The 23,640-nt window shown below is 36.9% G+C and overlaps 1 protein-coding gene across 3 annotated transcripts in view; it reads right to left on the bottom strand.

The window, feature by feature from the left end:
* The window catches only part of grid2 (glutamate receptor, ionotropic, delta 2), a 427,641-nt gene that overhangs the window by 205,636 nt on the left and 198,365 nt on the right, over positions 1-23,640 (bottom strand). The window lies entirely within an intron of this gene.

Genomic DNA, 23,640 nt, shown 5'->3' on the forward strand with positions numbered 1-23,640 from the left:
ATATAACATTTTATATATAAAAATATATAACCTCTGGTCTTATTATAATTATAGTAATGGTGATCAGATATTACATAATGTAAGGGATTAAAGTCTTGACTTGTGCCTCATTCATAAAACACAAGCAGAACAAATTTGTATGTAAATCATTTGTGAACGCATTCTTTTGTAAATTGTCACTTTGAATTGAATGAGTCGATTTATGTAAGAATGGTATTCTGATTTGCACAGAAATTCATTCTGCTCATGTAGCATGAACGAAGTGAATTGGTCTTTTAATTCTTCAAACCTGCAGATATATTTAGAAATGCTTTGGTGGTCTGTCACCTAAAATATGCACAAAACTTACTGGAGGACACAACAAAGAGAGCTCAGACTCTGAAGAAACATGCCACTTAGCCCTTTCTCACTCTTCCAACTTCGGGGACAGCACTCTCAATGTCCGCCATGTCCCGTCCTGAACCTGGACAGATGCTATGTTTAATGCCTTAATTCTGTCCGCTGTCAGCAATCCAATCTCTCTGGTACCTCAACACCGATTCCAATTTAAAAAGAGTCTCTGATCCAATTTAGAGACTGGCAGCTTCCCAGTGCTCATGCTTGGAGAGCCGTTTGTATGAGCTAGGCTTCCGCTAAGGGCTCCCGGGCACACGAGTGCTAGTATTTAATTAAGTAGCAATTAGGATGAAAAAAATACTACAGTGCTCTGATTTACGTTCATAGCAGAAGAGCTCAACACACACACACACACACACACACACACACACACACACACTCATATATATATATATATATATATATATATATATATATATATATATATGTACAGTATATAATAAGTCTCTGCAGTTTCTAATGTTTTCTCTTCATTATTCGGCCCTGGTTGCATTCCTTCCCTAAAGCTCCCTAAAGATTTCCATGTCAGCCAAGCCAGCGTGCAGCCAATCGAGAAAAGAGAGAAAAACACTAATGCAAAAATTACACATCTGTGTTAACTGCAAGATGAAGCAGAGGGTATTTCTTGGAAGGCGAAGGATCATTATCGTAGTACAATTGAAGCATTTAGGAACATTGCATGCTTTCTCCCAACCCAAACCGGCTTTCGAGTGCCAATTTGTATAGGTTTCCCTGAGAAAAACAAGAGACAACGTGATTTTAATGGGAAAAGACTGAATTATTGATGAGAAAATGGGTGTCCCACTGTTACCAAAATGGAATCTCTACCATGACAAACAGCAGAACAACAACGCAATCAAAGCAGACAGCAAAACAAAGCCCGGACACATTAATGTGGATTTATGTGCACAGCCTCGTGCATTATGTTAAACTGACACGGAATGAGACTACAGTAGCTTCGGTGATGGGTTGTAATCAAGAATGGAAAAACTGTCAGTGTTTCTCTTTTCTGGCACCGCCAGGCAGAATTTCAGCCAGTATAATCGTCCATATCTGCCCCAGCTCCTCTGCATCAGCTGGGGCGCTTTGGGCAGCTCTCAGAGACGCTTACATTATTGCAAAAATGAAGAGCAGATCGCTCCCTCACGATATTCTGATGCAACTCGCAGCTAGAGCCGATTTACATGCTTGTTTGAAGGAGCGAGATGGGAAGGGAGAGAGTGAGACCTTTTTTCCTTCTAGAAATAATTTAACTAAACAGCAACACTAAAAGGATCCTAGCCAAGAAAATAGACATCAGAGCAGATTGCCACATACATTTGCCTATTGCAGGAGCTACGGCTTATACTCGGACAACAGCATGCAAATTTATGACAATACACGGTATAATGACGAATGATGCAAACACATTTTGCGGTATAGAGAAGCAGATTTTGTTTTAGCCTTTTGCTTTTATCAGTAATGAAATGTCCAGGCCTATATGACAGAACCTCAGGGCAGTGCTGGAGACATAGTGGTCACAGGGAATGTGTCTTTTTCCACATCATAAAGGATGTCACCCTCTGGACTCCGTTATGACAAATGGCAACCTGATTCTGGGCTCACAATCGCTGTTCACCCTCATTCCCTTTTCAATGGCGGCCAGCGCTCGTCCCGCCTGCCTGTTAGAATGCTGAAGCATCAGAAGCGACTTTGTAGAACAAAAAGAGCGTCCAAACAAATAGGTGGTAAAAGAAGAGGGGAAAATCCAAGGAATTTACACTGGAGAGAGAGAGCATGAGGGAGGGAGGGAGGGAGGGGGGCAGGGAGAGAGAAAGAAAGAGAGAGAGACTGCCGTAGTTGCCATGGAAATGTTAATTCAATTCCAAGGCTAGAGGTTGGGAAAAAAGACAACTCCTTATCACTTTGACTTCTCTGTTTCTCACAGGCATGAAACAAATGGCTTGCTTGCTTGATGCTGTTGTGCTGATGACGGTCCCTCCCTTTACTTGTGCTCATTAAATTAAGCATCCGTTGTGATATTTATAATAGACAAACATAAAAATTGTCCTCGCTGTGCGGACAGGAATAATTTCAAGGTGTCCTCAGTGGTTCATTAAATAGGCTGATAAAAAGTTAAAAGAAGAAAATACATTTACAAAATAATTCTTAACATTATTGTTTAGGGAAAGAGCGTGCAGGGTGCGAATTGGACTAAATGATCTTTGGGTCAGCTTGTGGATTTTCATTTTGTGTTATTCATTTAAAGAGGATATGCTTTAATAAACAGTACATTTTAGCAGACAGCTTTGATACTTATTTTCGGTTCAACAGCAGTCAGTTCAAGAGGGTAAACTTTAATTATGCAACAAAGCTTACAACTTCCTTTAAACAATGAAAAATGTCAAATAAAATATCTCATGTCCATGTTCTTTCTCTCTAATGGTGACAAAAAGCCACACAAAAGTATTTAAAATACTCCAGCCATTAGTCTTCAATGTCATTTGATCCTGCTGATTTGGTGCTCAAGAAACATTTATTATTATTACCATGAAGCTGTGCTGCTTAATATTGTTTTGTGGAAAACAATACGTTTTTTCAGGATTATTTGATGAATATGATGGCCACTACCTCAGGCATAACCATATAAACCTCAGAAAGGTACAGGTAAAACTCAAATCCTTCACTCTAATTCTCCTGTTCTCTCGCTTATTCTTGCACTGTTGTTCGTTTCCAACATTCTTTCTGATGGGTCTTTGCACCAAGCCAATTGAAATACAAAGAATGAGTCTCCTGCTTTTTCATCTGGAACAAAAAACCATCTGTTCTCTGTGGGGGCAAATATTAAGACAAGGAAAATGAGAAATAATAGACATCAGAGGCAGAGAGGAGAGAAAGACAGGAGTAAATGGGATGTAATGAGTGATGCAGAAAGAGTTGTTGAGAGACCTGTAGAGAAAAAGAGAGACAGAGAAAGAGATTTTCTTTTCTTTTTTTATGGTGACACTGCCTTCTATTTACCTGTTCTCTTGCTTTGAATGTGAGCATTTTGTGTTGCCTTGGAAGCGACTAGAACTTGTGGACAGACAGCTGATTGGACGTGCATTACTAAGACGGCAGGCCATTGGCCTATTATAACTTGTTCTAACGCAACATAAATGGTCAGGTGAGGGTTAAACTAAGGTCACAAACATGTACAAACACTGAATCATGTGAGTCATCCAAAGATTATTTTGGTATATTGCTTTTATATAAAAGAAAATCATATTCAATAAACAAGAAGGTAACATTGACCATTTGTAACCATTGACCAACATTGGTAACTTGCCATTTAGATTCAATATTGCCATTTACTTTGTTTACTGTTGCTCTACCAACGAAAATAGATTTAAACAAATCAGTAGAGCGAATGATTCAAAGACTTTTATGGACAGCAACTAGATTTGTTTCTGAATGAATTTATGTGTTTGAATCAGTTGAATGAATGGCTCGATTCGTTCAGAAAATCACTTGTTTAATTCATGAATTAAATCAGTGTTTTGAATAAACCAGTTGAATGTTTTAAAGACTTAAGACAGCAATTTGTTTAGTTCATGAATGTATCCGTTTTATTATTTAACAGGTTGAATTAATGGCTCACTCATAAAGACAATCGCTGAATTTTGAACCGCATACTAACATAATACTTTATTTCTTCCATATTAAGATATGGTAAAAAAATAATAATAGTAGTGTGCTAGTATGCAGTTCTGAATTAATTAAAGGATAACTGTCGCCAAAATGCAACCTAGGGTCTTTTGTTAATCTACCTAGGCCTGTCGCAATAATTAAATAACCGTCTGATCGCATTTATTGGATCTAACCGCGACTGTTTCAGACAACCGCGATTATTGCGCTCTTTTATTGGCCTACGGCACAAGGGACACATGAATCAAAAGAAATAGACAAGCACTAATTAAGTTTTCCAGTAATATATTCATAATAATATATAATATAAGTCATCTGAAGCCATTCCATAGCTTAATGTGATGGACAGAAGTCTATTTACATCATTAAATTAAAGTTCACTGAAACTCGTCTTCCCTCCTCTGTGGCTGTCAATCATTCTCTATTCAGTAGGCTATTCTTCTGAATACACTATATACACTTATACACTTCTGAATTCTTTACATTAATTTATAAATATAAAATTGTTAAATGTATGAATAACTGAATGAATTTTATAAGAGTACTAATAGTAATTTGTTTAGATTTTTAGATAAAATTACTCTGCAGATTTTTTCAAGAATTACTTTTTGCTGCTGATTTATACACTCACTAAGTTTAATAAACAAAAATGTTATAGCTATTGAATTCATTTATTTAATATTTAAAGGTGTTAACTGTAGTCTTACACTGCAAAATGATAACTTACAAAGGATTAAATTAATCACAATTACTTAATGAATGAAGCACACAATATTTTTTATGACAAAGCCCTAAAACTGGCAATTAATCGGCATAACCGCAATTATTTTTCAGCCAAATTTCATAATCGTGACAGGCCTAAATCTACCCGAGGCAAACTTTTGTTTAAAAGTATAATTAGAATGGAAACGCCACTTTTAAGTTTGACCGTATTTTCGTTTTCGGTCAAATTGCCTTTTGAATGGGAGTGCTTGGGGCACTACTATGATAGCATCAAAAATCGCTATTTTTAAAACACTAAGAAGGCTCGACACAATATGAAACTTTGCTCGAAGTATCACCAGGGTCTCTACACATGAACTCGAGCACTGAGAACATTGTTTGTGTACACAGAGTTTACTAAAAAGAAAGATTTTGAACAACTCACTGTAGCTGTGTCCGCCGGCATTTTGACAGTCAAAAATAGTCGATCTCCGAATGTGAATGAACTGACTCTGAATTTTAGCATTGCTTCTTATATGAGCATCCTTTTTCAAATACAAGGTCAATACTGATTTTCACTAACGACAAAACAACAAATTATCCGTGAATTTATATGGAACTAAGCTTTAGGAGCTTTCCATCTTTACTCTCCTCCCTGTTACCTTGCATTCGGAGATCGACTATTTTTGACTGTCAAAATGCCAGCGGACACAGCTACAGTGAGATGTTCAAAATCTTTCTTTTTAGTAAACTATTACAATGTTCTCAGTGCTCGAGTTCATGTGTAGAGCCCCTGGTGATACTTCGAGCAAAATTTCATGTTGTGTTGAGCCTCCTTAGTGTTTTAAAAATAGCAATTTTTGATAAATCGAATAAACCGAAAATACGGTCAAACTTAAAAGTGGCGTTTCCATTCTAATTATGCTTTTAAACGAAAGTTTGCCTCGGGTAGATTAACAAAAAGACCCTAGGTTGCATTTTGGCGACAGTTATCCTTTAAAAATCTATTGTTTAATTCATGAATTAAATCAGTGTTTTCAACAAACTAGTTGAAAGAATTATTCCAAGACTCACTCATAAAGTTGGACATTAGAGTCATTTCTGTATTAATCAGTGTGTTTGAACACACTGTCTATTCTGAGTGAATTAATGACTCTATGATTCACTCCCTAAAAAAGTGATTTTATTAGGGGGAAATCACTAATAAAATATAATAATATAATATAAATCACTAAAACACAAACAATGATACAAACAGTGAAAAATCCCACTGATGTTGGATTGTATATCACTGCTCTTGGAACATTGCTTGACCAATCAGATTAGAAGAAAACATAATGATGAACTGATGAATGAGCAGGAAGGACCATTTCCCCATCTAATCATTAATCTCAAGATCAGACAGATCCTAAGATCTAACCCCACTGGCCACTTCTAACAGCAAAGCAAAACATAAATTGGCCTAACAAAATTACTTCTCCCAGCCGAACACATGCTGCCATCAACAGATGCCCTCCAGGCTGTTTAGCGAGGTGTGCTGAAATTTGCTATTACAATGAAACATTGACCTTGATCCTTTTATTCAACTGGATGAAAATCAAAGTCCTCTCCCAGCGGTTGAAGAACAGAAGAGAGCCAGGCTGGTGTGGGCGAATGTATCAGATTAGGTGGGAGCTTTAGAAAGTGTGCTAGCTTTCTATTAGCCTTTACTGTGTGTGTGTTCTTAAAACCTGTACTCAAATTCTAAAGCACTAATGAAAGCAAATGAGTAATGATGACTGTAAATATCTAGGGAAAATCGTATGATGTGTTACAGGAGGACACTAACACACGCAGCGCCCAAGTTGCGCCGGGCCGGGTTTTAATCCAGGACTAATTACAGTCCTAAAAGGCTTCAGATCGATAAAGGGTGCGTGAGGGAAGCAAGGGCTTGGGAATGTTTCTTGTTGTGGAAAAGACCTAATTTGTCAAATGAAATCACACAGCTTTCTCAACCTGATAAACCAGCTCTACTGCCAAAATCCTCCTCTGCTGGTTTAGCAGCTCTTTTTTCCATATCATGTCCAATTTGTGTGATCCATGTAAATTTCCTGCAAACTACATTTGACACTTGCTTTTCAAGCCAGAAGTTGGTGAAAAAGGGCAAAGGAGAAGGTTATGTAAGCAGGTTTTTACATACATACGCAAGCGTCGATATCTCGCGCCGCAGCTGTGCGCCGTCACCTCGGCTAACCTGTGGCAGAGCGATTTACAAATGGTGCTTTCTCCGCCCGCCGGGGGGAAATATTTATTTTTTCTTATTTCTATCTGCAAGATGATCGATCAAAGCTGCTTGTTTGAAGATAAGGCTAGTGATGGCAAATCCGCTTGAGTAATTGTGCAGTTAAAGATTGCCACAGCGCAACCTCTCCATCACTCTCCACAATCAAGCTGATAAATCCTCCCTCCCCCTCCCCCCCCCCCCCCCCCCATCCGCCGGCATCTGACTGCGCACCTATCCTTCATTTTGGCTGAGGGGATACGGTGTGGAAATCTCCAAACCGAACGCCGACTGTACAGGAAGGGAGAGGTCTCCTACTGCACAATTTCATATGCTTCTGCTGTTTATCACAGGACCAGTGGTGGCTGCTGGTCTTTCAAAGAGGGGAAGCTCATTTTCGGCCTACATCATAAAAATTGTCCATTTATTTATACGTAAATTCTGCCCTATGTTCCTTTTCAAGAAAATGCTCTGACCCTGTCGTACCAACTAGGCGTCTTTTCCAGTGACTTGACCAGTGTCCTCTCATTGTCCAGCAGAGTTAGGTATAATTGTATAAATATAATAATATAATAAAAGTAAAAATAAAGTATAATAATACTAGAACTACTAATATTTTTTTTATTATTTTAATAATATTTTTTTTAATTATTACTAATAATAATATAAAAAATATAATAAGTAATAATATAATAAAGATATAAATGTATAATTGTGTGAAATGCAAGCAATTTCGACAAGCAAATACCAAGAAATAGGTTGCTGCAGTTTGTCTTTTGACTACACTTGCAAAATCCGCGATGGGAGTGAGCTCGAATAGCTTTAGCGTCAGCGACTTTTTATTGTATGAAATAGCTGTCAATCAAAAGGAGATGCAGTTTCGACAGACCCTTCAATCATCACGCAGAAGCCCGGAGTCCAGGCCAGCCCACTCCTCATTCACCCCCAGAGAAGCTGAGCGTCCGTGGGCGGGACATAATCGCAGCATTTATCCAATGACCGTCTAGTTTCAAAGCACTGAAAAAAACTTTTCAAAGCAGCCCCATTGAAGTCAATGGACGCTGCGCTTCAACAGGAAAATGCACTGTGACGCTACGGGAATGTATGAGAAGGAAATCGAGTCAGCCGACCTGCTATATGTAACTGATTCTGAATGAACTTGTCTTTGAGATGAACGTGTTATAACGCATTTTTAGTCAATAAAATGTCAACACAATAGTACATATTTGACCATTCATTTTTTTACATTATAAGGGAAGCCGAGCTTCCCTTGCAGTCTTAAAGAAATCCCCACTGCACAGGACATCATGACTTTGCCACACTTTCTAAAAATGAAAACATCACGCAAAAGGAATAAAACAGGAAAAAGACAATAAAAGTTTTTTTACGCCATCCATTTTACAAGTGACTCTTCTTGGCCCTGTCGGCAATTGGCCGTGCATTAAAAGTATGCATGTGCAACCGATTTCGCTATAGTCAAAATTATGAGATGCAATGAGATTAAAAAGAAATGATGTCAAATTAATTTTTTACATTTAGACTTTGTATCTCATAATTATGGCTTACCAACACATTTTCTTGAAACGGGAGGCTGCACATTTCTGCCACATTAGAAAAAAAAAATAATGGTTACACTTTATTCGATTGTCCACTTTAGAGATTCTACTAACTTTAAGTAACTTTGCAAATTCATGTTAACTATTACTCATAAGTCCGTCAGCCTAATATCTACTAATACTTTATTTTGATGGTCCCCGAACAGACATTCTACTGACTGTAAGTTACTTTTCAAATAGGCCTACATGTCAATGTAGCAAGTAGTCCACTGACGGCAAGTTGAAACAGAACCAATGTGCTGTTTATTGGAGTAAACGTGAAACCATTACAAAATAAACAAAACAAAACAATGGCATGACTTGACTATACTGTAACTTAACTTGAAACATGAACTGAATACAAACATGAACTTGGACATGATAACGACTCACCGACAGTGGGTTACATTAACGTGTCAGCCTATGCTCATTTAAAAGATTAAAATGTCTGTTGAATTGGCACAAATAGTAACCAACTGATTATCCTTTCGACTGTAGGCTACACTGTTAGAAAAATCTGTAGAAATTACAGAATTACTGGCAGCTACTTGCCAGTAACTTACTGTAGATTTAAATTGATGTTATTTACTGGCAACAATTTGTTCAAAATTAAATGAACATTAAACATTAACAAGTCTTTATCTTTACAGAATAAAACTAAAATAACAGCCTCATGCAAAGCATTCTGGGAACCAAAATCTGAAGGAAATAAAACAGAAAAAGGTTGATGAAGATTTCTGGTTCCCAGAATGCTTTGCATTGTTATTTTATAGTTTTATTCTGTAAAGACAAAGACTTGTTAATGTTTAATGTTCATTTAACTTTGAACAAACTGTTGCCAGTAAATAGCATACATTTAAATCTACAGTAAGTTACTGGCAAACAGCTGCATAACTACAGCATTTTTTTTTACAGTGTAGCTATGATCCCAGAATAGGCAATGGGAATACGCAAGTTTATTTCTTGACAACATGCAATCAAACATGAAGGAATGACTTGTGGTGATCTTTACACTGGCATGCACAGAAAAAGAAACAAAAAGAGCCAGAAAATATGAACATACAGTATATATTTTAACTTATTTACTTCTATCACATCACCTTAAAGAAAAATGAGCTGTACAGTATCTTCACAGCAAAAAAAAGACTAAATCTATTGAACAATTCTCAGATTCCATGTATCAAAGATATGTTTAAAAGGCTTAGTAAAAAAAAAATTATGTTTGATTCTGTAACAGAGCAAAAAAAATTAAATTATAATTACTCAGGCAATTTTGCTAATGTGACTTTTTAAGCCTATAATTAGGTTTGTCCTTGAGTCTTGAAGAAACTTTTATGAAACTAAGTATTCAAAGCATAAAATATTAGATTTACATGGCAGGTGCAAGGGATTTGTTTTATTCTGAGATTAGTGATGGACAGAGTGTGTCGGAGGCTAATGAGATCTGATGATGTACACTCGTTCTAAGTTTATCCTCATTATTGAAAATGAGAGCTTTATATATATAGCTGCCTCTAGCTGTTTAGAAAATGCTATAATTAAGGCCTTTGACAGCTGTTCTATCATACTCCATTATTACACTGACAGAGGTGTACAACTGGGAATGCTGCATTCAACTAAAATCATCTTTCATTCTGCTTCTTCATATACATACAACGGTTCTCATTACCCATAAGAGTGCACACAAATTCAAGCATAAAATCTGTGTGGAATGGTAAGCAATTGGATTAATGTTATGTTATAATTTTAGTTCTAATGTTCAAATGGCAGACTGACAGCTTTACTAGTTTTGCCATCCTCAACATTATCGAGGCAAGATTATCTATAGTCAGAGCAACGCACTGCCGCTGCTACCATGCTTTCATGAGACCAAAACAGATTTTCATTTTATCTTGTGTTACAGATTTTATTTTCAGCATTGCAAGCAGCCTAGTAAAATGTGACACTATGACTTATCCTGGACTAAGATGGAATGAAGATAAATTTGTTGGGATAGATTAAATGTGTTCAAATTGTTTGACAGCTTATCTTAATACCTCACGAGGCTAGCAGATCCTTCAAGTCCTGTAGGTTGTAGGGCCCTATGAAATCCGTTTTATTTTTTCTCAAATTCCGTTTTTTTTTTTTTCAAATTCCGTTTTTTGGGATTTATTTTGAGCCCTTTCGGATTTTTCGGATTTGCTAGTTTTCTTTTCACTTCTAAGCAGTATTGACCTTTAAAAATTCAGTTACACAAACAATTCAGCTTTTTTATTTAAACTGTTAATATATTCAGCAAAGCACATTCAAAATTCTCAAAAATTCAGCCAAACCTTCAACAAATCTCTGGCCAAAAATAACAGTAACATGAAGGTAACAGTTACAAGGTAGGATTGATGAAGATTAAATTGAAGATTAAATTAGCCTTTAAATCATTTTTCACAAAGAATGTTTTATAAAAAGATAGATCTCACATATTTAAGCCTTTAAAACATTTTTATAAAAAGAATGAGTCAAAAAAGATAAATTACTGACATTTACAAATAGGCTACTATGAATATTAGCTTATCTTTTATTATTAATAGTAAAATTCGGTCCGATTTTCCCGTGGCGTTTGTCGTTGCTATGCAACCATGCTCTGCGCTCTCCACAACCACAAAGAAGTTTTAGTAGCTAGATTTCCACCACCGAAAAACGCTTGCTGTAGCTCTGCCACAAGATTTATTTACGGAGAAGAGAAAAACACCTGTAGTGGTTGTGGTGCACCCCCATCCTTTATGTTGACTGAGCTTTCAATGTTGTTACGGAAAGGGTGAAGTTGTCACATGAACTGCGGTGCACTTGCGGCATTCTGAAAAGTTGAGGTGTTTTCATCTCGCTGCGCCTGGAAAAAATGAGCGCGTCGCTTCAATTATGAGCGCGCTTGCCGCGCGCCTACATTTGAACTGACGAACTTGAGCGCGTAAAAGAAACGACATGTGAACGGCCCCTTGACGAGCTAGTTACCTCCAATCAGGCCACGGAGACCCCAGCCATAGACAGTAAAAGATACGCAGCAAGAAGAAACACTAACATTAGTGGTTCACGCTTGCGCGCATACTGAAAAGCGCGCTGTTTGCATCCCTGTGTATTAACTGTATTGACAGATGTCTCTCTATATGGCTCTGGGTTTAGGTAGAGACCTTTAAACTGAAAAAATGAGAAGGAAGTAAAAAAAAAAATCGTTTATTATGTAAACAAAATATATGCACATTCCGTGCGATTCCGTGCGTATAAGAGAATTCCGTTTTCATGTGTAAATTCCGTGATTCCGTCCGCGTTTTCCGCATCACGGAAATCATATGGCCCTAAGGTTGCGAGGTGGAGCCACCTTCGATCAAAACTTGTTGGTCCAGCACATCCCACAGATGCTCAATTAGATTGAGATCCAGGGAATTTGGAGGCCAGAGCAACACCTTGAACTCTTGATCATGTTCCTTAAACCATTCCTGAACAATGTGTGTGGCAGGGTGCATTATCGTGCTGAAAGAGGCCACTTCCACCAGGGGACACCATTGTCAAGAAAGGGTGTACCTGGTCTGCAACAATGTTTAGTCAAATTGATGTCCACATGAATGGCTGGACACAGGGTTTCCCAGCAGAACATTGCTCAGAGCATCACACTCCCTCCACCGGCTTGTCGTCGTCCCGCATTGCATCCCGGTGCCATCACTTTCCCAGGTAAAGGCTGTCAACGTGATGTAAAAGAAAACAGGACTCAACAGACCAGACGACCTTCTTCCACTGCTTCAAGGTCAGTGCCGACACTCGCATGCCAATGTAGGGACTTTTGACGGTGGACAGGAGTCATCATAAGCACTCTGGCTGGTCTGCAGCTCTGTAGAGTGAGATGCACTGTGTGTTGTGACATTCCTCCAATAACCATCATTACAATTTTGTGTAAATTGTGCCACAGTAGACCTTCTGTTGGCTCAGACCAGACAGGATAGCCTTCGCTGCCCTCATGCATCTGGTGTGTGGTTTGTCCTTTTTGGACCACTGTTGGTAAATTCTCATCACTACTGACCGAGAGCCACCCACAAGCCTTGCCGTTTCAGTGGTATACTCTGACCCAGTCGCCTTGCCATTAGAATTTGTCCCTTGTCAACGTAGCTCAGATCTTAATTACTGCTTACAAGAACTGATTGTTTGCTTATCAATCTAACCTACCCAGACCTTAATATTTGTGGTCCGGTTAGGAGATGATCAATGATATTCCCTTCACCTGTGACTGGTCATAATGTTTTGGCTCATCAGTGTATATATAGATACGTACACTATATATAACATTATTCCAAATCTTTAGAAACAATGAAACTGTATAAATGGTACATAAAATATATAGCTGCCTTTATATTTTAAGAAGGGCATAATTACATGAGGAATCATCATATTTGAGGGACAGTGGCATCAAAAGGTTTTGAGAATGGCACACTTGACTTGGCCTTACTCAAATATTTCGATCAAGAACTTGGGGACACATTTGACAAATGGCTGTACAGTACCGGTTGAGCAGAAAGTCCTTGCAGTCATATGGTTTGGGCGTGTATTATTGTACTAAGTACCTGTGGGCATGTGCGCCCTCATTTAGAATAATCTAGATTCATCAACATTAGAATGAAAATGGAAAATTTGTATGAAATACTTTTCTGTGCACAAAAATACACAACATGTATGCAATTATTAATGAACAAGACCAAATTAATTGATATCTGAACAAAATGTTGTGGTTTGCGTTGGGTTTTTGAATAGCACTATCATCTCATCTCTCATCTCTGGTCCTGAGGTGAATTCAACTTCAAACCCATCCTACAGAGCCTTTCCAGCAGTCAGGCCCTGACACATTTTTTGTCCCCTCTCTCAAAATACCTTTGTTTGACTTCAATGTTACACTCAGATCAGATCTGCAGACCTTGACTTTAGCTTCTTTATATATAGAGATATTTTTTTTCTAGCCAGAGCAACCTTTGCTATTCTCCTGTCAGACTAAAACAGGATGCAATACTTCACTAGTGTTTTAAAAAAAACTGACTTGTTGGATGCAGCCTTCAGGAATTTGTCACTTTATTGAGAAGAGGAAAGATGACGAGGCTCTGTACATTCTCTACATGCCTCTGAAATACCACCTTTCACATTTCCTACATTTCCAAGATGTTCTCTTTGCTTTAAATAAGCTGCGTAGCTGTCCTTCAAAAGGGCAATCGACAGATTTTAAACAAATAAATAGACTAAATAGCCATGACCCACTGTACAAGACACTAAATTGAGGACCTTCAGATTGCTTGACAAGACACTGGCTGTTTCTCAATATGCGTTCTTAAGCAATCTTGCATCCTTGTGTTCTCGTACTACGTCATCATCAACCGTCCGAGTTAAATTAAAATATTCAAGAGCGCAAGTATAGAGGACGCATGAAAGTACCCGGATGTGAGAGAATCGAACCATTAGAAATCCCAGAAGACGCTGTGGGCGGTCGACGTACTAAAGCCTGTAAGCTTTAAACTTCTCGTTCTCACTTAAGAGATTCCCGATGAAAGCTGGCAAATACGTTACAGCTCATGAAAGTAAACGTGTCTGTTTCTTTTGCTTAATTTTAATCATTTAATTATGTTGTATTTATTGGGCATTGGTCGCTTACTCGCTACTTATAATATGCTGGGGTGGTCAGCTGAGCAACAAGATCGCAGCACATCTCAATTCTCACAAGGATGTGTCCTCACGTCCTTCCGAGTTTGTTCTATCAAGGTCGCCTGGCAAGACCGGTCTCCACAAGAATGCAAGTCCGTTCTTTGCGTTCTTGGCATTGAGAAACTGCAACTGAGTTAACTGGATTATCCAACTTTTGCATACTGGTTCTACTATTGGTTTTATTATAACATTTAACTTTTTTTTAATGCAATTTTATGTTTTTTTTTTTTTTGGGGGGGGGGGGGGGGGGGGGGGTTGGGTCACGCAGATTTTTTAAAAATAAATTATATATATATATATGTAACAGTTTGGGGTTGAGGAGATAATGCGAGGACTCAAACGCAAAAGAAATAAAGGCTTTTATTAAGCAAAAATAAAAACAAAATACAAACAAAACGAGACATGAACACACAGCCAATGAGAACACTCATAAGACACGTGTTCACACAAAACATGACAACATGAAAGCACACAGCTAGTGAAAAACATGAACCGCGTGCTACACAGAACACAACAACAGATGCGGACAGGAGAGCGTACGGTCTGAGCGAACTCGAAACCGCACGCTCACGACACGACAGAGCGCACGAGAACGAGCGAAAGCTCATCCTGTGCACTCCAAGGTTCTCAAGTTTTATCAAAAGCTTGAAGTGAGATCACATGCGGTTAGGGGAGGAGCCCTAATGGAGCCCTAATGGAGCCCCATTGTGTGTGTGTGTGTGTGTGTGTTTGTGTGTGTGTGTACACAAGAGTACACACTCCAGCTTATGAAATGTGTTTTGAGTTGTAAGTGTTTGTTGCACATTTTGATGTCTTGATAACAGGGGTAAGGGGCTCCCACTTGAAGCACTGTGGCTCCTTAATGTAACTAGAAAGACTATTAATACAGTATAATATATAATTTAAAATAAAATGAAGAAATACATCTTCATTCCTTCCCATGCCCACTAACATTTCCCTTAGTTTCAGATAACGTAAGCTAGCCAAACTGAGCCAAAGCTTCTGGCCTGGTTGCAAAGTAGTTGTAGAGTTTTTGACTGCATCAATAATAACTTCCAACTTACCTTCTCCATCAGGACGTGTGTTCGCGCGATGTTGTTGCCTACCCATACACAAAAGAAATATATTTGAAATATATTTTCAGAATATATTTTGAAATATATTTTTGGAATATATGCAAATATTAGAAATTGGCCCAATACATTTATTTTAGTTAAATATATGTAAATATATGTTTTATTTTTTTGAAAATATATTTTAGTTAAATATGTGAATATATTTATACGTCAATATATTTACTAACAACATATATGTTCATATATGTTTTAACTTTTGCAAATTGTTTCATTTGAAATATATTTTGAAATTTAAAAAGTTAACATTTTCACAAACAAACACATTTTCAATTTATTTTTTACATTTTTATTTATTTCATTTTAAATCTGAGTTCAGCTATTTTTGAGTTGACAGCTGTCCCCAGTTGTCCCTTGGTGGCCTCTGGAAATTTGAATACAGTTATTTAATAGTGTGTGTATGCAGTGTTAGACACTGAGTTCTATCTATTGTTTAAGTGTACTTGCCTGTTGGAGTGTCACTGTCATACTAGCATCATAAATATTGTGCATATTTTCAATATTTAAATGACTTCAGGAAAGATAAATCAATAAAACACAACAATAAATCTAATAATTGCACTTAGTGTTACAGTAGGTACGTGCCACCTAATATGGCCTAATAGTCCTAGGAAAGCAACTATCTGTCATTTTACATTGCAGTCATTTAAATGTACAGTATTTATTATAGCTGTGTGTCATACAGTAGTGAAATATGGTAGCCTACTGTTGTGTATAGGGGAAAAGGTAGAGGAATTACTATGATCAAAATACATTTTCGACCCTTCTTTAGCAAGCTAAACATTTTATGACCATATATTTTGTCCTATATTTTACATTACATGTTATTAATGTAAATATATTTCACACTTAACATCATATATTTTTGTTATATTTCAGAATATATTTCAAAATGATAAATATAAGTGAACAACAATGCAAATATATTTCAATGTATTTGGAATATATGCCACATATATTTTTGACACTTTAAAATATATTTCAATATATTTTTTTTCTGTATGGGTAGTAACGAACGCAATCTGGCCGAGATATGTGCTGGCGGCAGGAAACTTCACTTTGTGTGCCTGCGCCTCGTATACAACGTTATATATAAAGCTTGCAGGACAACTTGGTTGGCATTGCCTTTTCAGCATGAGAAATACACGGTGTGGCGTGTGAGCGTGTGAACTGGTTGAATTGCGTGTGTCTCACGGCCAATGTGTGAGACTTGAGAACCCTGGCACTCACAACAGAGGACAAACAAGCGGATCATGAATGTCTGAATCCCGACACAGAACCGAAACCAAACTAGACAGATATGCCGGAATCCAAACACCACGCCCCGCACATGTAACAAGGCACACAGCCAAGAGAGCGCACGGCTCGAGGACGCGCACACACACAAAGACATGACAAAACAGGAGTGTCAGAGCTCTGTCACAGAACCAAGAAATACACTAGACAGAAGTGACAGAATATATATTCTGTATATATATAATATATATAATTTATATTATTATTATTTATTTATACAAATAAATGCTGTTCTTTTGAACAAAAATATTAAGCAGCACTGTTTTCAACATTGATAATAATCTGAAATTATCTTGAGCATCAAATCAGCATATTAGAATGATTTCTGAAGGATCATGTGACACTAAAGACTGGAGTAATGAGGCTGAAAATTCAGCTTTGCCATCACAGGAATAAATTGCATTAATACATATATTAAAACAGAAATTAATTCATGTATTTGTTATAATAATATTTCACAATACTCTGAGAGCAGACGAGACTTCTTTAAAAAAATAAAATAATAATAATTCTTACTGACCACAAAAACTTGAACGATAAGTGTATAAAAAGGGGAGACATTACTAAATTCATCTGCTTTAAAGCACTGCTGATAAAAGTATATTAAAATGCATATTAATATATGCTAAACTGTCTACTACTGTTGTATAATCTATCTCAGATAGCCCCGCCCCTGAACAACACATGAACAATGAAAACTGTGATTGATCACTTTACATGCCATTCGGACGGCTCTTCCTGGGTGGTTCCCGACCAGAGTAATCTACAGCATGCATTAGTCAAAGGTCTATACTTGTATGCTCCACAGGGACCATTTTCTACTTCAAGTAGCCTGAGCTTCTATCCTCGATCGATTATGGCACAGCTGCAGATACCTGGCTGGCCTTCAATAACCACAGGCTTGACGTACACACACAAAAAGTGAAGAAATGGGTCCTCTCATGCTGGGCCTATTCACTTTAAATGTATTTAACAGTTCCAACAAGACAGGAGTCGATTCTCTGCTCAATATAATCTCCATCCAAACCAGTTTAAACTGAATTCAAAGCTGTTTTAAGGCAGTTCCTCCTTTCAACAGTGCACAAAAATGTCCTCCATGGCTGAAAATGGCTGGCAGGGGGCGGTACACAGATGGGTCTAATGCCATTAGAAAGATGTCGAAAGTTGGCAGAAACGGCTATGGAATGAGATGTGGCGAGTGGACGGTGGAATGAATCCACTAAACTCTTCATCTCCGTCTGTCTCCATTCCTCAGTGATTTATATTCATCCCTCAGATCATCTGCAACCGCTGTCACGCTCAACGTGCCTACAGAAGGAATAATGTGATATTTTTAATGGACTTCCAAGACGAATGTGAGAGTGATGGTACGGATACAACAGAAGCGTTGCTGGTGTTATTTTTTTTTTTTTTTTTTTTTTTTTGCATGAATGTTTTATGGTTATTTAAACAAGTCAATTTCATGCAAATGTGACCACTGCTTGCCATGGCAGAATTTACAAACAGCAGGCGGTGGAAGGGCCAGACGAATACAGTGGAGCACTTTAGTGCTGATTATTACAGTTGCAAATGCCTCTGCGGTACGAGCTGCACTGCACTTGCATGTGACACGCTCACCCTGCAATCTGGCTGCACTACAGTGTTTCTTTTTCAAAGAGCTTTATTTTATACTTCTCAATCATTTCTGTTCAGCCTCTCAAAATAGGCTTCACTCTAAACAAAAGCGCTGTTTTTTTTTTTTGGTCGTCCTCACAGCAATCTGAAGTACACTTTGTCCCCACACACAGACACACAATCTCTCTCTCTCTCTCTCTCTCTCTCTCTCTCTCTCTCTCTCTCTCTCTCTCTCTCTCTCTCGTTTGTATTGAAATGTTACGGACAATAGGTGATCAGGGCACGGTGAACAGCACATGAAGATGCACAGACAGACAATTGTCTGTGCACAGACAATTATCAGAAAGTAATTAAACAATTATCACTTTCACATAAAAAAGATTAATGGGATAATTAACCCTTTAATGGGCCTCAACCATTTAATAAAGCACAATTTATGTCATGATATCTTGTTGTTGTTTTCTTTACACTTATTGTAACATCACTAAAGCATCTCTGCTACTTTCTGTACGTTAAGTGCAAACAAACAAACAAACAAAAATACTAATTACTGTGTTAATGTGCTTTAAACACACATAATTTGATGCAATATAGATTTAGAGGGCTTGCTAAACAGATCGAAAAAAAAAAGAGGCTGATCATTAGGTGATCATTTTTTGGAAAACATGCTCAACCTAATATTACTGAAACTACCATTTCAGTTCAATTCTGTTTTAAACATTAAATAAAATGCTTTTTTGATATAATTATAATGCACTACCATTTAAAAGTTTAGGGTCAGTAAGATTTTTTTTAAAAGCAAGGGTGCATTACATGGATCAAAAGCGACATCAAAGACTTTTACATTATTACAAAAAATGCTCTTTTTTTGAACTTTCGATTATAGAATCCTGAAAAATAGTATCACGACTGATTAACAATATTAATCAGCACAGCTGCTTTCAACATTGAAAATAATAGAAATAAATGTCCTTGAGCATCAAATCAGCATATTAGAATGATTTCTGAAGGATCATGTGACACTGAAGACTGTAGTAATGACTGATGAAAATTAGGTTTGCCATCACAGGAATAAATTATATTTAAAATAAAAAAATATGATTTTAAATTGTAATAATAATATTCACAATGTTTCTTGTTAAGTGACTTTTTTCAAAAAAATTATGTTTTAAGATATACATACCACAAACTTAATATATAATAATATAGTTTATACTATAATATATTTTTAGAACATATAATATCTTATATGTAAGAGAAAATTTTATTGTAAGTTTTACTACTGATGGGAATCTCAACAATTTGGTAGTGGCTCATGATGATAATAATAATAATAATAATAATAATAATAATAATAATAATAATAATAAATAAATAAATAAATAAATAAATCCCCAATGAAAAAGCAAAGAATGTATTATTATTATTGTTGTTGTTGTTGTTGTTTGCGTCCATTCAAGCGTTAATAGAATAATATAATGTATGACCAATATCCTTAATCATTAGTCAATCATATTAATGATGCCTGAGGAAATCTACAGCACAGTTAATAATATAATATAATATAATATAATATAATATAATATAATATAATATAATATAATATAATATAATATAACAAATATAAAAGAGAAAACATCATATTCGTCTCAAATGACTTTCAAGCAGCAGTAATGCTGGAAGTCTTCAAAATGCACCAACACACTCTACCCTTTTCTACTGCTGTCACTACCCTTCTCAGTAAAGCCCTTAAACCCAAACTACATTTATTTTGCCCTTATCATTGTTTTTTATTATTCTACAAAAATCATAATCGACCGGGCACATTCTGATTTATGGGCTGCTTGAGAGAGAGAAGGTCCGGTAGAAATGCTGAGATGGGTGGCATTTTTATGGTGCCAGAGGTGAAAGTTTACCGGTCTAAAGGCTGATTTATACTTTTGCGTCGGACCTCTACGCTGTAGACTACGCATTGGTTTTCATTTACACTTCTGTGTCGTTGTCCGCGTTGACGCGCAATTACACATGGAGAGGGAGCATGTGAAACCCGAGGGAGGGGTTCAAGCAGACCAATCACAGCGCTTGCCGTCCGTGTAGAATTGACGTGTTTTTACATTTTTGGAGAGGTGCACGTCAGGGTACGCCGAAGGGTACGCACGCTACACACAACCTACAGTATGACGTAGCTATGTAGGCTTAAGCCCTTTGCAATCTGATTTTCTGAACCATTAAATAGCAGTGTACCAGTCAGGACCCTGAGCCAGAAGAACAGAAAGATGAGGATGGGGAGAGATATAAATATATTGAAGGATGAAATGAAAAGTATGGAGGTGAAATGAGTTCAGGCCTCCACTGACCAAACTACACAACAATATACATTTGCATAAACTATGGGAAAATTATTGCCTATTTGATCCGTTTTAAATCAGATCATCTGTTAGTGTCCATTTATTATTTTTACAACATATTTAGGCTTGTGCTATCTGTCAGTCATGTGGTAGAAAAATATCATACATGACCAAGAAAAACAAAAACAAAATATTCATAGATATTAGAGCTACTTCACCGGCAAGTTTATTATAATAATTTGTTATAAGTCAACAATACTGATGTAAGTGGAATTACCAATTAGTTTCTTCTCCCCTCATAGCAATATCTAATAATAAAGCTGACATTACATTCTCCATCATTTATCTTGATTCTATCTATGTGCAGGTATGGAGCGAAAGCCCTGTAAAATTAAAGTATGTGTCTCTTGTGTAAACAGCAAAAAACAATGCCTTAATCTGGCAGAAGTTATTCCTCACAGCAAACTTGTTTAGATGTGACAGAAATGAAAAATTGTCATATTACAAGATAGTTTTTTCAATCCCTCGAGGGAACTCATGTTATATATCACTGGTACCAGTGATACATTAGCTTTGCTGATGGAAACATCATATAATGGTATATGCACTTTTACAAGTTGATTGTACTGAAATGTGTGTTGGCAGTGCCTGTACACAACCATCATAAAATGATAAAAATCCATCCAGTGTTTTTTTTTTTTTTCTTAATCTTCTTATATGTTTTCCCCTCTCTCAAATCAAGCCGTTCGATTTTGTGACGTCACAAAATCGACGCCCCTCTCACGATTGTTGATTGACAGCAGCGTTTCAACACAGACCCGCCCTCGCTCATGAGCGAGCTGTCAATCATAGTCCGCGTGGACCGGCGCGGTCATTGTTGATATGCTGGAGCACTGTCTATGAGCAGTCTGGCGTCTAAGCGATTGTGGTGTTCTGTTCTTGGGTGCAATAATGAACACAGCAGTCATTTTGATGTTCCTAAATCCGAACCGCTGAAGACGCAGTGGCTGAGTTTGTTTTCGAAGGGAATATTCCCCATGATCAACAGCAATGCTTTCATGTTTGTGCGAATCATTTCACACACCAGACTGCTTTACAAACGAGGGTCAGTATAAAGCTGGTTTTGCTAAAAAGCTGCTCCTGAAAAAAGGATCGGTACCAACTATTCGTGTTCCTGCTGCACCTCCAGAAGAAGTTGTGAGTGTAACGTTTTATTAACCTTTATATTAATATTTATATTACACTTCACGATGAATGCGGCTGTTTACACTCAGGGTACATTACGGCATGTTTTCTATGTGCGACGTTCTCAATATAATTCATAATCCCACGTTTATAATGAACAACGCGTTATGGTTATTGTGTTATTGTGTTACGGTGTATGCACCGTAAAACTGTTGATGTGGAGTAGTAGCATAGAGGTCAGTTGCACTGCAAAAAAAAGAGATTTTCTAACTTAGTCTTTTTGTCTTGTTTCCCAGAAAAATTATGTCAACATTCTTAAATCAAGATACATTTACTTAAGAAGCAAAATGACTTAAAAATAAAATCAAGTAAATTTAAACAATAAAAAAAGAAAATCAGAAAACAGAGTACTTACTGTATATCTTATGCCATTCAAATAAATGTATCTTGATTTAAGAATGTTTAGATATTTTGACAACAACACTGAGCAAGAAAAAATAAAACACTTTGGTAACACTTTCTAATGTCTGTATCCATTTTGTACGTCTTCCATGAACGCTCTAAATGTTGTGTTGTTGTGTATAAGGTTATGGCACTATGCATGCATTATAATGCATTAAGAATACCGTTATGATGCATTATAAATGCATGCTTCATCTGGTGTTATAATGCATTGTACTCTTAAACATTATAACCACAAAAAGGTATGTATTATAATGTATTGTAACTGTTGTTATGATTATTTATCAAGATGATACAGCATATTATATGGTTGTTTATAAGGCATTATCTGTGTATTATAATGGATTAAGAATACCCTTATAATGCATTATAAATACAGGCTTCATAGAAAATGTTAGCAACACTTTTTTTTTTTTTTATTAATATTGTAATTTCAGCATTTATTGTTTCCAATTCCTTTGGTCAAAAGAAGTGTTAAAAATTTGTAAAAAAAAAAAGAAAAAAAAAAAGAAAATATGTTTTTTGTGACACCAATTTCTTTGAAATAAAAATACACACTTCACCAAGGATCCAAGCACAAAGGCTGCATCTTCAAATCTTAGTATGCTCTTACCATTGTGCCCTCCAGTACAGCACTTAATTCCAGGTTGCTCAAGGGGAACTGTCCTTTTAGAAAAATGTACCATAAGAAGCTTCAGCTACCCGATAAACAACAAACCTTTCAGCCGCTTGAAAAAAAAAAAACCAGTTCAGACTAAGTGAACTTCTCTGAACAACATGTGTACATTTTAAACGGCTCTCTCTGGAATATCAAGGCGCATTCCCAAGTGAAATGTCAAGGAATGTAATTGATAATTCATCTGTGGTTGAATGCCGACTAGTGTCACTGTAAAGTGTTTGCAAGGCTCTCAAAGCATTCTTAATGGAATCCAGCCATATAAATCTCTCTGTTTCAGGCCGCATCACTCAGAGACTCTGACAGCAATACTCTCACAAGCCTCCCACAGTGGGGTTTGAGACATCGTCTCCGAGATTTATTCCCATATTGCGCTCGATCAGTCAAGCCAAATCAAGTAGATCCTATTTGTACTCAGGCACGTCAGGCCGCTTATTGTGCTTTATGGAAATTGCAGGTGCTAAAGTGCGGTGGTGATTATCACCTAAAACAAAAAGTTTTATGGCTGGATTGGGAGCTGGCAATTCCCATTTTTCCTGTCTCAAACACACTGTCAATACAGAAAGAAAAGACTGTTCCATTTGCAAACAAAGATTGTTAT

The sequence above is a fragment of the Rutilus rutilus genome (genome assembly GCF_951802725.1).
Source record: "Rutilus rutilus genome assembly, chromosome: 19".
NCBI lineage: Eukaryota > Metazoa > Chordata > Actinopteri > Cypriniformes > Leuciscidae > Rutilus > Rutilus rutilus.